This window comes from Scleropages formosus, chromosome 16, assembly GCF_900964775.1.
Source record: "Scleropages formosus chromosome 16, fSclFor1.1, whole genome shotgun sequence".
Lineage (NCBI taxonomy): Eukaryota > Metazoa > Chordata > Actinopteri > Osteoglossiformes > Osteoglossidae > Scleropages > Scleropages formosus.
The window spans coordinates 112,396-124,877 of NC_041821.1; the positions used below are offsets into that span (position 1 = coordinate 112,396).

At 50.5% G+C, this 12,482-nt stretch overlaps 1 long non-coding RNA gene across 1 annotated transcript; it reads left to right on the forward strand.

Annotated features, from left to right (window-relative positions):
- Positions 1 to 255: 255 nt before the first annotated feature.
- LOC114912371 (uncharacterized) lies at positions 256 to 2,518 on the forward strand. Its single transcript, XR_003798228.1, has 3 exons — positions 256 to 292; positions 2,209 to 2,270; positions 2,443 to 2,518. It is a non-coding gene; the product is annotated as an uncharacterized LOC114912371 (long non-coding RNA).
- Positions 2,519 to 12,482: the final 9,964 nt, after the last annotated feature.

Here is a 12,482-nt window from a genome sequence, read left to right on the forward strand (position 1 = left end):
GTTATGGAAACGCATTAACGATGCCGGGCTCTCCCTCTCTCTTCCTCCTAGCACAGCTCCTGAAAGTACGGTGTTAGCCGTGCACCTTGCACCCAGAACAGGTGTTCCACCTGTACTGCTTCAAGTAGCGTAAAGCAAGGCTCAACATTGTATTTCCGCTGTTCTTCTAGAGGTGTCCAACAGCTCCTTTGTGCTCAACTTTACCTTCTCGATGGGGAACGTCACCATCTCTCCGAATGATCAGATCATGAATGCCACTTACAGCCAGATCCAGGACACCATCAATACTCTGGTGAGGTCGCCAGTCATCGCAGAGGACATAGGAGCCGCGCACATGTTCACACTCCGTCTTGGCGCTACAGCGAATGTAGCAGCAGCTATACTTTTGCGATTCCCTGGATATCGCAAGGCAGCACTTTTCAACGCGTTTGCGTAGCTCTCGTAGGCTTCTAAGGCCGATTCTTGCCTAACCCGTCATCTCGTTTTCCTCTCTCGTTGGATGTTCAAACCCCAGATGAACAGAATGCTGAAACAGTCAACCAGCAACTCCCGTCGTCTTTCCACGGGCAAATTTCACGTAAGTCACGTTCTCCCGGTGGCAAGCTAAATGCGAAGTGGCAAAAATTATGCCTTCCGTACACAACGTGCTTTTAGCACACCAGGGAAAACATCTGGGCTTACATTTGATCAGATGAAGTCGGTGTTTTGTCCTGAACAGGACTGCGTTTTCACTCTGCCGATTTCTGTTTCAGCGTGACGGGTGACCAGGTAGAGGCCGTCGTGAGTTACGCCGTTCGAAAGGGCGACGTCAGCAACCCGAGCCCTTACCTCTTCCGATATGCTGAGAATCAGCGTACGTCGGACATCATTGCAAGCCGTCCCCCTTGACGCACAGTTGCAAACTCTTTCAACTTTAATTGATATTGAACCGGCTGAGTTACGTAACTGTTTCCGTGATGCAACGGCAATTCCGCACGTTGCGATTCAAATGGGAACCTACCTGGCTTCTACCTACAGGTCTCGATGTTACCACGACAGCAGCAACAGCAACAGCAGCCCAACCCTTCCGACCGCAGCAGGAACGACTGGGTCTCAGACCACGTATGTTTCTTTTTTGCGGTCTTTCCTTCAGCAATCTGCTTTTGCGGTCTCTCCGTGGTAATTTGAACACAGCCACGGACTTTCCAACACCGCGCGCTTCCGCGAAACAAGCCCATGACTCCGACACTGCCCCGCTACAGATATATTATCGACCGCTGACATTTCTCAAGTTGATCCAAGAGGCTGACGCGGTCCTCTTCCTTCTCCATTGATTTTTTTTTTTTGTTTGCTTGTTTGTTGTTTCTCGTGTAGGGATCAGCGCGTCTCGTCATCCTCCTGACGTTTGAAAATGCCAAAATCCATTGCTCAATGAGAGTGGCGTGCTGAATGCAACAAACACTTTCTTGGACTCGCGACTCACGGCCTCGAACAGCTCGCAGAGGCTCCAGAGTTACACTTATAAAGGTGAGTTTGCCAACACTGTACGCCACTCCTCATGTCCCCGATTTTCGCCTTTTCCTTGGCGGGCCGTCTGCAAAACGTGTACGTGGGGCAGGAAAGCAGTTTTATGCTATTGCTATTTTTTTGCACAAGTCTCAGGCCTGGAGTCAGCGGGTTTCAGTGCTCACCGGAATCTGATTAACTGAACGTTATGGAAACGCATTAACGATGCCGGGCTCTCCCTCTCTCTTCCTCCTAGCACAGCTCCTGAAAAGTAGCGGTGTTAGCCGTGCACCTTGCACCCAGAACAGGTGTTCCACCTGTACTGGCTCAAGTAGCGTAAAGCAAGGCTCAACATTGTTATTTCCGCTGTTCTTTCTAGAGGTGTCCAACAGCTCCTTTGTGCTCAACTTTAACCTTCTCGATGGGGAACGTCACCATCTCTCCGATGATCAGATCATGAATGCCACTTACAGCCAGATCCAGGACACCATCAATACTCTGGTGAGGTCCCAGTCATCGCAGAGGACATAGAGCCGCGCACCTGTTCACACTCCGTCTTGGCGCTACAGCGAATGTAGCAGCAGCTATACTTTTTGCGATTCCCTGATATCGCAAGGCAGTCACTTTTTCACTGCGTTTGCGTAGCTCTCAGAGGCTTCTAAGGCCGATTCTTTCCTAACCCGTCATCCTCGTTTTCTCTCTCGTTGGATGTTCAAACCCCAGATGAACAGAATGCTGAACAGTCAACCAGCAACTCCCGTCGTCTTTCCACGGGCAAAATTCACGTAAGGTCACGTTCTCCCCGGTGGCAAGCTAAATGCGAAGTGGCAAAAATTATGCCTTCCGTACACAACGTGCTTTTAGCACACCAGGAACATCTGGGCTACATTTTGATCAGATGAAGTCGGTGTTTTGTCCTGACAGGACTGCGTTTTCACTCTGCCGATTCTGTTTCAGCGTGACGGGTGACCAGGTAGAGGCCGTCGTGAGTTACGCCGTTCGAAGGTCGACGTCAGCAACCCGAGCCCTTACCCTCTCCGAGATGCTGAGAATCAGCGGTACGTTCGGCATCATTGCAGCCGTCCCCTGACGCACAGTTGCAACTCTTTCAACTTTTAATTGATATTGAACCGCCTGAGTTACGTAACTGTTTCCGTGATGCAACGGCAATTCCGCACGTTGCGATTCAAATGGGAACTACCTGGCTTCTACCTACAGGTCGCGATGTTACCACGACAGCAGCACAGCAACAGCAGCCACAACCCTTCCGACCGCAGCAGGAACGACTGGGTCTCAGACCACGTATGTTTCTTTTTTTGCGGTCTTTCCTTCAGCAATCTGCTTTTGCGGTCTCTCCGTGGTAATTTGAACACAGCCACGGACTTTCCAACACGCGCGCGCTTCCGCGAAACAAGCCCATGACTCCGACACTGCCCCGCTACAGATATATTTACGACCGCTGACATTTCTCAAGTTGATCCAAGAGGCTGACGCGGTCTCTTCCTTCTCCATTGATTTTTTTTTTTTGTTTGCTTGTTTGTTTGTTTCTCGTGTAGGGGATCAGCGCGTCTCGTCATCCTCCTGACGTTTGAAAATGCAAATCCATGGCTCAATGAGAGTGGCGTGCTGAATGCAACAAACACTTTCTTGGACTCGCGACTCACGGCCTCGAACAGCTCGCAGAGGCTCCAGAGTTACACTTATAAAGGTGAGTTTGCCAACACTGTACGCCACTCCTCATGTCCCCGATTTTCGCCTTTTCCTTGGCGCCGTCTGCAAAACGTGTACGTGTGGCAGGAAAGCAGTTTTATGCTATTGCTATTTTTTTGCACAAGTCTCAGGCCTGGGAGTCAGCGTGTTTCAGTGCTCACCGGAATCTGATTAACTGAACGTTATGGAAACGCATTAACGATGCCGGGCTCTCCCTCTCTCTTCCTCCTAGCACAGCTCCTGAAAGTACGGTGTTAGCCGTGCACCTTGCACCCAGAACAGGGTGTTCCACCTGTACTGCTTCAAGTAGCGTAAAGCAAGGCTCAACATTGTATTTCCGCTGTTCTTCTAGAGGTGTCCAACAGCTCCTTTGTGCTCAACTTTACCTTCTCGATGGGGAACGTCACCATCTCTCCGAATGATCAGATCATGAATGCCACTTACAGCCAGATCCAGGACACCATCAATACTCTGGTGAGGTCGCCAGTCATCGCAGAGGACATAGGAGCCGCGCACATGTTCACACTCCGTCTTGGCGCTACAGCGAATGTAGCAGCAGCTATACTTTTGCGATTCCCTGGATATCGCAAGGCAGCACTTTTCACGCGTTTGCGTAGCTCTCGTAGGCTTCTAAGGCCGATTCTTGCCTAACCCGTCATCCTCGTTTTCCTCTCTCGTTGGATGTTCAACCCCAGATGAACAGAATGCTGAACAGTCAACCAGCAACTCCCGTCGTCTTTCCACGGGCAAATTTCACGTAAGTCACGTTCTCCGGTGGCAAGCTAATTGCGAAGTGGCAAAAATTATGCCTTCCGTACACAACGTGCTTTAGCACACCAGGAACATCTGGGCTACATTTTGATCAGATGAAGTCGGTGTTTTGTCCTGACAGGACTGCGTTTTCACTCTGCCGATTTCTGTTTCAGCGTGACGGGTGACCAGGTAGAGGCCGTCGTGAGTTACGCCGTTCGAAAGGGCGACGTCAGCAACCCGAGCCCTTACCTCTCCGAGATGCTGAGAATCAGCGGTACGTTCGGCCATCATTGCAGCCGTCCCCCTGACGCACAGTTGCAACTCTTTCAACTTTTAATTGATATTGAAACCGGCTGAGTTACGTAACTGTTTCCGTGATGCAACGGCAATTCCGCACGTTGCGATTCAAATGGGAACCTACCTGGCTTCTACCTACAGGTCTCGATGTTACCACGACAGCAGCAACAGCAACAGCAGCCACAACCCTTCCGACCGCAGCAGGAACGACTGGTCTCAGACCACGTATGTTTCTTTTTTTGCGGTCTTTCCTTCAGCAATCTGCTTTGTGCGGTCTCTCCGTGGTAATTGAACACAGCCACGGACTTTCCAACACCGCGCGCTTTCCGCGAAAACAAGCCCATGACTCCGACACTGGCCCCGCTACAGAATATATTTACGACCGCTGACATTTCTCAAGTTGATCCAGAGGCTGACAGCGGTCTCTTCCTTCTCCATTGATTTTTTTTTTTTGTTTGCTTGTTTGTTTGTTTTCTCGTGTAGGGGATCAGCGCGTCTCGTCATCCTCCTGACGTTTGAAAATGCAAATCCATTGCTCAATGAGAGTGGCGTGCTGAACGCAACAAACACTTCTTGGACTCGCGACTCACGGCCTCGAACAGCTCGCAGAGGCTCCAGAGTTACACTTATAAAGGTGAGTTTGCCAACACTGTACGCCACTCCTCATGTCCCCGATTTCGCCTTTTCCTTGGCGGCCGTCTGCAAAACGGGTACGTGTGGCAGGAAAGGCAGTTTTATGCTATTGCTATTTTTTTGCACAAGTCTCAGGCCTGGGAGTCAGCGTGTTTTCAGTGCTCACCGGAATCTGATTAACTGAACGTTATGGAAACGCATTAACGATGCCGGGCTCTCCCTCTCTCTTCCTCCTAGCACAGCTCCTGAAAGTACGGTGTTAGCCGTGCACCTTGCACCCAGAAACAGGTGTTCCACCTGTACTGCTTCAAGTAGCGTAAAGCAAGGCTCAACATTGTATTTCCGCTGTTCTTCTAGAGGTGTCCAACAGCTCCTTTGTGCTCAACTTTACCTTCTCGATGGGGAAACGTCACCATCTCTCCGAATGATCAGATCATGAATGCCACTTACAGCCAGATCCAGGACACCATCAATACTCTGGTGAGGTCGCCAGTCATCGCAGAGGACATAGGAGACCGCGCACATGTTCACACTCCGTCTTGGCGCTACAGCGAATGTAGCAGCAGCTATACTTTTGCGATTCCCTGGATATCGCAAGGCAGCACTTTTCACGCGTTTGCGTAGCTCTCGTAGGCTTCTAAGGCCGATTCTTGCCTACCCGTCATCCTCGTTTTCTCTCTCGTTGGATGTTCAAACCCCAGATGACAGAATGCTGAACAGTCAACCAGCAACTTCCCGTCGTCTTTCCACGGGCAAATTTCACGTAAGTCACGTCTCCCCGGTGGCAAGCTAAATGCGAAGTGGCAAAAATATGCCTTCCGTACACAACGTGCTTTTAGCACACCAGGAACATCTGGGCTACATTTTGATCAGATGAAGTCGGTGTTTGGTCCTGACAGGACTGCGTTTTCACTCTGCCGATTTCTGTTTCAGCGTGACGGGTGACCCAGGTAGAGGCCGTCGTGAGTTACGCCGTTCGAAAAGGGCGACGTCAGCAACCCGAGCCCTTACCTCTCCGAGATGCTGAGAATCAGCGGTACGTTCGGCATCATTGCAGCCGTACCCCTGACGCACAGGTGCAACTCTTTCAACTTTTAATTGATATTGAACCGGCTGAGTTACGTACACTGTTTCCGGGATGCAACGGCAATTCCGCACGTTGCGATTCAATGGGAACCTACCTGGCTTCTAACCTACAGGTCTCGATGTTACCACGACAGCAGCAACAGCAACAGCAGCCACAACCCTTCCGACCGCAGCAGGAACGACTGGGTCTCAGACCACGTATGTTTCTTTTTTGCGGTCTTTCCTTCAGCAATCTGCTTTTGCGGTTCTCATCCGTGGTAAATTTGAAACACAGCCACGGACTTTCCAACCCGCGCGCTTCCGCGAAACAAGCCCATGACTCCGACACTGCCCCGCTACAGATATAGTTTACGACCGCTGACATTTCTCAAGTTGATCCAAGAGGCTGACGCGGGTCTCTTCCTTCTCCATTGATTTTTTTTTTTGTTTGCTTGTTTTTGTTTTTCTCGTGTAGGGGATCAGCGCGTCTCGGCATCCTCCTGACGTTTTGAAATGCAAATCCATTGCTCAATGAGAGTGGCGTGCTGACGCAACAAACACTTTCTTGGACTCGCGACTCCGGCCCGAACAGCTCGCAGAGGCTCCAGAGTTACACTTATAAAGGTGGAGTTTGCCAACACTGTCCCACTCCTCATGTCCCCGATTTCGCCTTTTCCTTGGCGCCGTCTGCAAAACTTGTACGTGGGGGCAGGAAAGCAGTTTTATGCTATTGCTATTTTTTTTGCACAAGTCTCAGGCCTGGGAGTCAGCGTGTTTCAGTGCTCACCGGAATCTGATTAACGGAACGTTATGGAAACGCATTAACGTGCCGGGCTCTCCCTCTCTCTTCCTCCTAGCACAGCTCCTGTAAAGTACGGTGTTAGCCGTGCACCTTGCACCCAGAACAGGTGTTCCACCTGTACTGCTTCAAGTAGCGTAAAGCAAGGCTCAACATTGTATTTCCGCTGTTCTTCTAGAGGTGTCCAACAGCTCCTTTGTGCTCAACTTTACCTTCTCGATGGGGAACGTCACCATCTCTCCGAATGATCAGATCATGAATGCCACTTACAGCCAGATCCAGGACACCATCAATACTCTGGTGAGGTCGCCAGTCATCGCAGAGGACATAGGAGCCGCGCACATGTTCACACTCCGTCTTGGCGCTACAGCGAATGTAGCAGCAGCTATACTTTTGCGATTCCCTGGATATCGCAAGGCAGCACTTTTCACGCGTTTGCGTAGCTCTCGTAGGCTTCTAAGGCCGATTCTTGCCTAACCCGTCATCCTCGTTTTCTCTCTCGTTGGATGTTCAAACCCCAGATGAACAGAATGCTGAACAGTCAACCAGCAACTCCCGTCGTCTTTCCACGGGCAAATTTCACGTAAGTCACGTTCTCCCGGTGGCAAGCTAAATGCGAAGTGGCAAAAATTATGCCTTCCGTACACAACGTGCTTTTAGCACACCAGGAACATCTGGGCTACATTTTGATCAGATGAAGTCGGTGTTTTGTCCTGACAGGACTGCGTTTTCACTCTGCCGATTTCTGTTTCAGCGTGACGGGTGACCAGGTAGAGGCCGTCGTGAGTTACGCCGTTCGAAAGGGCGACGTCAGCAACCCGAGCCCTTACCTCTCCGAGATGCTGAGAATCAGCGGTACGTTCGGCATCATTGCAGCCGTCCCCCTGACGCACAGTTGCAACTCTTTCAACTTTTAATTGATATTGAACCGGCTGAGTTACGTAACTGTTTCCGTGATGCAACGGCAATTCCGCACGTTGCGATTCAAATGGGAACCTACCTGGCTTCTACCTACAGGTCTCGATGTTACCACGACAGCAGCAACAGCAACAGCAGCCACAACCCTTCCGACCGCAGCAGGAACGACTGGGTCTCAGACCACGTATGTTTCTTTTTTTGCGGTCTTTCCTCAGCAATCTGCTTTTGCGGTCTCTCCGTGGTAATTTGAACACAGCCACGGACTTTCCAACACCGCGCGCTTCCGCGAAACAAGCCCATGACTCCGACACTGCCCCCGCTACAGATATATTTACGACCGCTGACATTTCTCAAGTTGATCCAAGAGGCTGACGCGGTCTCTTCCTTCTCCATTGATTTTTTTTTTTGTTTGCTTGTTTGTTTGTTTCTCGTGTAGGGGATCAGCGCGTCTCGTCATCCTCCTGACGTTTGAAAATGCAAATCCATTGCTCAATGAGAGTGGCGTGCTGACGCAACAAACACTTTCTTGGACTCGCGACTCACGGCCTCGAACAGCTCGCAGAGGCTCCAGAGTTACACTTATAAAGGTGAGTTTGCCAACACTGTACGCCACTCCTCATGTCCCCGATTTCGCCTTTTCCTTGGCGGCCGTCTGCAAAACGTGTACGTGTGGCAGGAAAGCAGTTTTATGCTATTGCTATTTTTTGCACAAGTCTCAGGCCTGGGAGTCAGCGTGTTTCAGTGCTCACCGGAATCTGATTAACTGAACGTTATGGAAACGCATTAACGATGCCGGGCTCTCCCTCTCTCTTCCTCCTAGCACAGCTCCTGAAAGTACGGTGTTAGCCGTGCACCTTGCACCCAGAACAGGTGTTCCACCTGTACTGCTTCAAGTAGCGTAAAGCAAGGCTCAACATTGTATTTCCGCTGTTCTTCTAGAGGTGTCCAACAGCTCCTTTGTGCTCAACTTTACCTTCTCGATGGGGAACGTCACCATCTCTCCGAATGATCAGATCATGAATGCCACTTACAGCCAGATCCAGGACACCATCAATACTCTGGTGAGGTCGCCAGTCATCGCAGAGGACATAGGAGCCGCGCACATGTTCACACTCCGTCTTGGCGCTACAGCGAATGTAGCAGCAGCTATACTTTTGCGATTCCCTGGATATCGCAAGGCAGCACTTTTCACGCGTTTGCGTAGCTCTCGTAGGCTTCTAAGGCCGATTCTTGCCTAACCCGTCATCTCGTTTCTCTCCTCTCGTTGGATGTTCAAACCCCAGATGAACAGAATGCTGAACAGTCAACCAGCAACTCCCGTCGTCTTTCCACGGGCAAATTTCACGTAAGTCACGTTCTCCCGGTGGCAAGCTAAATGCGAAGTGGCAAAAATTATGCCTTCCGTACACAACGTGCTTTTAGCACACCAGGAACATCTGGGCTACATTTTGATCAGATGAAGTCGGTGTTTTGTCCTGACAGGACTGCGTTTTCACTCTGCCGATTTCTGTTTCAGCGTGACGGGTGACCAGGTAGAGGCCGTCGTGAGTTACGCCGTTCGAAAGGGCGACGTCAGCAACCCGAGCCCTTACCTCTCCGAGATGCTGAGAATCAGCGGTACGTTCGGCATCATTGCAGCCGTCCCCCTGACGCACAGTTGCAACTCTTTCAACTTTTAATTGATATTGAACCGGCTGAGTTACGTAACTGTTTCCGTGATGCAACGGCAATTCCGCACGTTGCGATTCAAATGGGAACCTACCTGGCTTCTACCTACAGGTCTCGATGTTACCACGACAGCAGCAACAGCAACAGCAGCCACAACCCTTCCGACCGCAGCAGGAACGACTGGGTCTCAGACCACGTATGTTTCCTTTTTTGCGGTCTTTCCTTCAGCAATCTGCTTTTGCGGTCTCTCCGTGGTAATTTGAACACAGCCACGGACTTTTCCAACACCGCGCGCTTCCGCGAAACAAGCCCATGACTCCGACACTGCCCCGCTACAGATATATTTACGACCGCTGACATTTCTCAAGTTGATCCAAGAGGCTGACGCGGTCTCTTCCTTCTCCATTGATTTTTTTTTTTTGTTTGCTTGTTTGTTTGTTTTCTCGTGTAGGGGATCAGCGCGTCTCGTCATCCTCCTGACGTTTGAAAATGCAAATCCATTGCTCAATGAGAGTGGCGTGCTGAACGCAACAAACACTTTCTTGGACTCGCGACTCACGGCCTCGAACAGCTCGCAGAGGCTCCAGAGTTACACTTATAAAGGTGAGTTTGCCAACACTGTACGCCACTCCTCATGTCCCCGATTTCGCCTTTTCCTTGGCGGCCGTCTGCAAAACGTGTACGTGTGGCAGGAAAGCAGTTTTATGCTATTGCTATTTTTTTGCACAAGTCTCAGGCCTGGGAGTCAGCGTGTTTCAGTGCTCACCGGAATCTGATTAACTGAACGTTATGGAAACGCATTAACGATGCCGGGCTCTCCCTCTCTCTTCCTCCTAGCACAGCTCCTGAAAGTACGGTGTTAGCCGTGCACCTTGCACCCAGAACAGGTGTTCCACCTGTACTGCTTCAAGTAGCGTAAAGCAAGGCTCAACATTGTATTTCCGCTGTTCTTCTAGAGGTGTCCAACAGCTCCTTTGTGCTCAACTTTACCTTCTCGATGGGGAACGTCACCATCTCTCCGAATGATCAGATCATGAATGCCACTTACAGCCAGATCCAGGACACCATCAATACTCTGGTGAGGTCGCCAGTCATCGCAGAGGACATAGGAGCCGCGCACATGTTCACACTCCGTCTTGGCGCTACAGCGAATGTAGCAGCAGCTATACTTTTGCGATTCCCTGGATATCGCAAGGCAGCACTTTTCACGCGTTTGCGTAGCTCTCGTAGGCTTCTAAGGCCGATTCTTGCCTAACCCGTCATCTCGTTTTCTCTCTCGTTGGATGTTCAAACCCAGATGAACAGAATGCTGAACAGTCACCAGCAACTCCCGTCGTCTTTCCACGGGCAAATTTCACGTAAGTCACGTTCTCCCGGTGGCAAGCTAAATGCGAAGTGGCAAAAATTATGCCTTCCGTACACAACGTGCTTTTAGCACACCAGGAAACATCTGGGCTACATTTTGATCAGATGAAGTCGGTGTTTTTGTCCTGACAGGACTGCGTTTTCACTCTGCCGATTTCTGTTTCAGCGTGACGGGTGACCAGGTAGAGGCCGTCGTGAGTTACGCCGTTCGAAAGGGCGACGTCAGCAACCCGAGCCCTTACCTCTCCGAGATGCTGAGAATCAGCGGTACGTTCGGCATCATTGCAGCCGTCCCCCTGACGCACAGTTGCAACTCTTTCAACTTTTAATTGATATTGAACCGGCTGAGTTACGTAACTGTTTCCGTGATGCAACGGCAATTCCGCACGTTGCGATTCAAATGGGAACCTACCTGGCTTCTACCTACAGGTCTCGATGTTACCACGACAGCAGCAACAGCAACAGCAGCCACAACCCTTCCGACCGCAGCAGGAACGACTGGGTCTCAGACCACGTATGTTTCTTTTTTTGCGGTCTTTCCTTCAGCAATCTGCTTTTGCGGTCTCTCCGTGGTAATTTGAACACAGCCACGGACTTTCCAACACCGCGCGCTTCCGCGAAACAAGCCCATGACTCCGACACTGCCCCGCTACAGATATATTTACGACCGCTGACATTTCTCAAGTTGATCCAAGAGGCTGACGCGGTCTCTTCCTTCTCCATTGATTTTTTTTTTTTGTTTGCTTGTTTGTTTGTTTCTCGTGTAGGGGATCAGCGCGTCTCGTCATCCTCCTGACGTTTGAAAATGCAAATCCATTGCTCAATGAGAGTGGCGTGCTGAATGCAACAAACACTTTCTTGGACTCGCGACTCACGGCCTCGAACAGCTCGCAGAGGCTCCAGAGTTACACTTATAAAGGTGAGTTTGCCAACACTGTACGCCACTCCTCATGTCCCCGATTTCGCCTTTTCCTTGGCGGCCGTCTGCAAAACGTGTACGTGTGGCAGGAAAGCAGTTTTATGCTATTGCTATTTTTTTGCACAAGTCTCAGGCCTGGGAGTCAGCGTGTTTCAGTGCTCACCGGAATCTGATTAACTGAACGTTATGGAAACGCATTAACGATGCCGGGCTCTCCCTCTCTCTTCCTCCTAGCACAGCTCCTGAAAGTACGGTGTTAGCCGTGCACCTTGCACCCAGAACAGGTGTTCCACCTGTACTGCTTCAAGTAGCGTAAAGCAAGGCTCAACATTGTATTTCCGCTGTTCTTCTAGAGGTGTCCAACAGCTCCTTTGTGCTCAACTTTACCTTCTCGATGGGGAACGTCACCATCTCTCCGAATGATCAGATCATGAATGCCACTTACAGCCAGATCCAGGACACCATCAATACTCTGGTGAGGTCGCCAGTCATCGCAGAGGACATAGGAGCCGCGCACATGTTCACACTCCGTCTTGGCGCTACAGCGAATGTAGCAGCAGCTATACTTTTGCGATTCCCTGGATATCGCAAGGCAGCACTTTTCAACGCGTTTGCGTAGCTCTCGTAGGCTTCTAAGGCCGATTCTTGCCTAACCCGTCATCTCGTTTTCTCTCTCGTTGGATGTTCAAACCCCAGATGAACAGAATGCTGAACAGTCAACCAGCAACTCCCGTCGTCTTTCCACGGGCAAATTTCACGTAAGTCACGTTCTCCTCCCGGTGGCAAGCTAAATGCGAAGTGGCAAAAATTATGCCTTCCGTACACAACGTGCTTTTAGCACACCAGGAACATCTGGGCTACATTTTGATC